Source organism: Mustela lutreola, chromosome 6 (genome assembly GCF_030435805.1).
Source record: "Mustela lutreola isolate mMusLut2 chromosome 6, mMusLut2.pri, whole genome shotgun sequence".
Taxonomy (NCBI): domain Eukaryota; kingdom Metazoa; phylum Chordata; class Mammalia; order Carnivora; family Mustelidae; genus Mustela; species Mustela lutreola.
In genome coordinates this window covers 12,939,597-12,945,864 of record NC_081295.1, presented here as the reverse complement: position 1 = coordinate 12,945,864, position 6,268 = coordinate 12,939,597, and positions in this window count along the sequence as shown.

The window sequence follows — 6,268 nt, the reverse complement described above, 5'->3', positions numbered from 1 at the left end:
CTAAGGGAACCATACAACAATTCAACAGCGTCTTCTGACTTTTGTTTAACATTTAGCTGCTAGCATCCACATGTAAATGCGGAAGAGAAGCCAACGCATCCGTGGGTTCAAAGTTCTTTCTCATTTTCCATTTCTCGCCAGCAATTCCCTTTCTTGTCTCTTCTACTTGTGCTCATCAAAAGTATGGGAGTCCAAAACCTATTATTGTTCTGGGAAATAATAAAAGTAGACTAAGGTCACTTATTGCTCCAGCAAAAGCATTAAATTTCTTTCTGAGATGGAGTGTTAGTCTCTCACCCATACTTCAAGCCCAGGAATGTGTATTCAAGTCCTGAAAATAGTACTATGCTCAAATCTTTGATAACCTTTCCTTTTGTGTTTCATACATCATTGTATGATGTATGAAAAAGAGACCATTTTCTATTTGGGTGCAAGGTCCCCCCTTCCTTGGCTCCATCATTGAGCTGTTTTTCCAGCCAGTCTATTCCCACCCTGTTAATATCTCTTTCCTCTTTCTGGACACAGAATTTCACCCCCACAAGTTTTTTTTTTTTTTTTTCATTCTATTGTTACTTTTCTAACAATATGACCATCTTGTTTGGTCCATCTTATAGGATCCCCTCCTCTTTGTACAGGTCTCCATATCCCTTCCATGGGCCTTCACTGAGCTCAAATATAAATTCATACATTAAAAAATTGCCCATTTATGCTTTGAGATTTTCTTAAAATATTTAATGTACTTAAGACTGACACGTTCTAAGGTAATATACATGCAACATCACAACAAATTAAATGTTTAAAAAAAAAACTAAGCACTCTAGAACATAAATGAAAGTATTTTTTCATATGGTCATTTTATAAGATTATATTTTTAGAAAAGCCTCCTGCTTATAGAACTAATCTTGAAATTGCCTACAAAAAACGTATAAACCAAATATTTTAAAAATCCATCTCCATACTCTTGGGCTGACTATCTTACCTTTTTTTAAACCCAAAATAAAATGATGAAAGCAGAACAGATAAACTTGGCTCTAAATGACTTTTTTATTATGTTAGAAAATCAATCTTAACCTCAAAGAAAGAAGATTCTAACCTCAAGAGAAGACTCTTGCAGCTATTTTAAGAGATACATTAATAATTATAAAGAAGCATCGTTTCAGGTGAGATTTTTCTATCCACATAGATGGACTAACATTGATAATTCTGAAGGCTCCTATCAGGGAAAATTTGGAGACAAATTTTCCTTTATATTTATATTCAGAAATGTTCCCTTAAACATTCAGAGTATAGCTGACATATTATACCCTTCTCAGAGTTTCCTCCTGCTATGCAGATATTCATTTACACTTGAGAAGGTATATTAACATATATACAAAGGAGGGTAAATCTTGCTTTTTGCTCTTGAGGTTCTTTAAACTTGTTGAAGGGAATAAATTGATATGGAGACACTAGGATTTTAGAAATTTTCACTTATGCTGAGGAAAATTATAAAAAATTCAAAACTGGACTATGTCTGGTTCCTTTAAGAATTAAAAACTTTAATAGGATTGTATTATCAAGTATGAGCTTGGAAGTGTTAATTTGCCTGAATCAAAAGTCTTACTGTCTGCCTGGACTCTTTCAAGAGAAGTGTGGTGAAAAGTAAAATTATAAGCTAAAAACAAAAGGAAAATAGTGTTAATCATATGTACTCAGCTTTCCCCTCACAAATTTGTTTTTAGTAAAGAAAATTCTGGGATATTCACCTCACAAAACATGGGAAGTATAGGGAGTTTGGGCAAGAGGTTTGGGTGACAGACATTGTCCTACCTCAAATTTTGTGCAATCTATTCATGGAAAGGGAGGAAAGTTATATGAAGATCAGAAGCATCCAGAGTTAAAAACAACTTTAAAAAATATATGTATTGCTTCCATTGTTCGTGTAGAAAAGGGATCACGGAAAAGACAAAAAATAGGGGAAAATTATATTAACATATCTCTCTGAACCTGCAAATGGACCCAGGTGAAGGCTAGAATGTGTAACCCAAGGTAATGGTCAGAAAGCCACATTCCAGCCACAAGTGTTACTTAATGGTGGAGTTATCATAGAAGTTTGTCTTAACTTCATATTAAAAACAATAAGAAAAAAAGAGAATTAAAGAAAAAGTATGATAGTTTAATCCCATCAAAAGCTCTGTGACAGTTTATATCTCTTTAAATCCTACTTCAAAAACACAATCACTTAATATTAATATAAAAATACTGGCATTTAGACAATTTTACATTGTTTTTCCAAAGGTCCTCAAGAGGGAAATGACCAATCAGTTGTTGAGCGCAAATGCATTAAGTTCTGAGATACTCTTCTCTGTATATCTAGAATGCATCTAACCATTGGGTCTTCTCCACTTTCCTGCCAATTAGTTGTTACAGGATGTTTACTGAAGATTTGCTCTATTCCATTACTGTACCAGTCCACATGGTCAAATGGGGCTAAAACGGTGTCTTACAGCCAGTCAACAAATACTTATTAAATACCTCCTGTGTGCCAGAGAAGAAAATGATGAAAATAGAGACAAGAAAGAGTATGGCAAGTACAAGGAACTATATAAGTCATTCAGTATTCACAGGGAGCAAAGTGCAAACAGTGAGTACCCCAGAGATGAAGCTAACAGGGTTTATCCTGAGGGACCATATATAACAGGAAATTCAACTTTATCCTATCAATAATGGGAAGCCAACAAACAAGATCAGTAGCAGCGCAGTCAGATTTCCATTTTTTAGCATTACCTTTTGGCAACACTGTGTAAGGTGAATGCATAGAGAGAAAGAGAGAACAGTTAAGAATTTACTATTTAACTCTACAGGAGTAATAAAAGCCTAAATTAGAAGACTGATAGCAAGAATGAGAGAAAATTTAACAGGTAGAATCAGCAGTCATGGTAACTGGATAGGGGATAAAAAGAGTGAGAGCAGTCTATGAGTTTATTTAACAAATATTTCTATCACATTTACATGTGCCAAAGACTCTTATAAGTATTTATTAACAACAACTCAAGCAATACCCATAAAAGCCATATCGGGAACTCAATTTTATAGATGAAAACATGGGCTAAGTACATCGTCCACAGTCACATGGTTTGATTGTGGTTAAAGTGGGATTTTACCAAGAAATGGGGCACCAGAGTTTACACTCCTAACCACTACATGCTGCCCATCTAGAAATGCAAGTATGGCTGTCAGGCTTCTCATTTGGGAGACTCAGGGGATAGTGACACCATTAAGAGAAGTATGTTTGGATTGGATGGTGAAAATACTTTGGACGTATGGCATCTCCAGTACCCATGAGTTGTTCAAGTAGAAATGTCTACCAAACATTAAAATCTGAAACTTTAGATAAAGCTCAAAGCTGGAGATGTGAATGATTGGGTCCGTCAGCATATAGGTTAAAATCAAGAGTGATTTGCTATTACTTTGGGAAAGCATGTTGAGAAGGTTAGTAGAAAAGATGTTGAAAAATCAATATTTAAGGAGCAAATAATGGAGAAAGTAACAATTAAAATAAATGAAAAGGATAGGATGTGATGAGCACTGGGTGCTGTACGCAACTGATGAATTGTTGAACACTACGTCTGAAACTAGTGATATACTACGTGTTGGCTAATTGAAATTAAAACAAAATAAAATAAATGAAAACATATGATCAGAGCAATAAGATTATCAAGAAATAGAGTTGAGGTGTGGCACTAAAGAGTATCAGGAAGAGAAATCCTATAAGACTTACAATGTCAGTAGGTTACCATTATGAAAATCCTTAATGTCCTTAGAAATGAAGGCCAGATTTTTAGGTGTGGAGGAATAAATGAGGCTATGAGAAAAGAGAGGGAAGATTAAGGGCAGGGCTTGGGTTAGAGAAAAAAACATGAATAAAGTGCCTTTTTAATGAGAATGGAATGGCCTGATTTTATGAACACCAAAGTAGAATGTCTTTTGTACAAAGGCAGATGTGTAATTGTTTGAATGCAGAATTAACACGCTAGGAAAAAGCTGCTACCATCACTTTCTATGTGATCTTTGGAGCATGGAAGTTCAAGAAGTGGAAAATGGGGAAATGAATTAAGAAAAAGGAAATATAGAGTAGTCTGTACAAAAAATAAAGGTTGATAAAGTTGGTTTAGATCAATCATTAAAAGCTATGGTACAAAGGAATGATTTGCTCAAGGAATGATTTTAAGATTTATATAGCATTGACACATATGTCCATTAGACTGATAAGAAATAAAAGCAGAAAACAGGAGATATTTATAAAAGTCTAAACTGGTGGTTCTGAAAGTGTGGTCTAGGGATTACTGGAGGTCTTTAAGACTCTTTCAAGGGATCCATGAGGTCAAAACCGTTTTATAATAACCCTAGAAAGTTCTATGACTTTCTCACTGTGTTGCAATTTGCATCAATAGTACAAAAGAAATGATGGGTTGAAACTGTTAGCACCTTAGTAGGAATCAAGGCAGTGACACAAAACTGTGTCATTGTATTTTTCACACACATTCACAGAAAAGAAAAAAGAAGTTTCACCTTTAAAATGTCATTGATGGAGAGGGTGGTTGGCTTATGGACATTGGGGAGGGTATGTGCTACGGTAACTGCTGTGAAGTGTGTAAGCCTTGATGATTCACAGACCTGTACCCCTGGGGCAAACAATACATTACATGTTAATAAAAATAATTTTTAAAAATAAAATAATATGTCATTGACAGATCAATAAAAATAATTAATTTTATTAAATCTTGACCCTTGAGTAAATGTCTTTTTGATATTTTGAATGATGAAATGGGAAGTACACATAAAACACTTCTGCTGCATACTGGAGTAGGAAGGTTTTCTCCAGGAAAAGTATTTCTGTAGTGTGGGATGAACTGAACTCTTCCATGGACTACTATTACACTTATGACTGAAAATAAACTACATGTATTCAGAATTGTATGTCTAGCAAATATTTTCCTAAAAATGAAGGGAATGAGCCCATCACTTCAAGGAAAACTGAATATATTTCTTACCAATGATAAAATCCAGTCCCTCAAGAAAAATTGAAAATTAGAAAAATGTGTCTTCCATTGTAGCTTCCCAACATCCCAATATGTGAAGAAATTTCCTATAATACCAGTAGTGACATTAACAAATGTGATTTTTTTTAATATATAATGGACTGGTCCAGCATTTAGAAAATTAACATAATCCAGTAAACCAACCTTTTCCAAATGATCAGTACATGATTTACAAAATCATGCATTAGTAGCAAGTTCATTAAAAGTGGAAGATAAACCAATGGATTTTAATTGAAAAGAAAAAAATCACTACTTCAATTTCTACATTCCAACTAATCTTTAAGTAACTAGCACTTGTGAACTTTGGGTTTACTATCAAAGAAAAATATCACAATTACCGGCAAAGGCCACTGAAATACTCTTCCCCTTTCTAATCACGTATTTGTGTAAGGCCATAGTTTCTTCATATCCTCAACCAGATAACATATTGCAACTGATTGAATGAACAAGCAAATATGAGAATCCAAATATTTTCTTCTAAGCCAGACATTAAAAATAAACCCATAATGTAAAACAATGCTACTCTTCTCAGTAAATATTTTCTTACTTTGGAAAGTATAGTGTTTTTTACCCTAAAAAAAAATTACCTATAATAAGTTTACTGTTTTTATTTTAAATGAATGGATAAATGCTTTTAAATATTTTGTCTTAATTTTTAATGTTACAAATTGTGATAAAGAACAACCTACATAAACCAAAGTTTCTATGAATTGTCAGTAATTTTTAAATGTGTAGATTCCTGAGACAAAAAAGTCTAACAACTTTTTATTTAGGTATAGAGTGATAAAAGACTATAATAGAGTAATGGCAGTCCTCTTTAACTAGAAATTGAAGAGAAAAACTCAAGTAGAAATGATCCAGATTTTAAGAAAGATATTTAGACTTACGAACCACTTAAACTACCTGCTTTTATAAATTATTTGAGAGAATTAACTGAGTTGGATTTACAGATACCATCTTCAGGTCCTTAAAGGAATTGGGCCCTTTAAATTCATTTTTGCACTATTAAATATACTGTAATATTTCCTGTAATTCATCTTGCTAATCCTCAAGCCACATTCAACAAGATATAAAGATCCAAAAGGTGAAGGAAAAATACTTTCACATACAATGGAACATTATTCAGTCATGAAAAGGAATGGAGTCTTGTCATTAATGACAACATGGGCAGACCTAGAGGGTTTTAT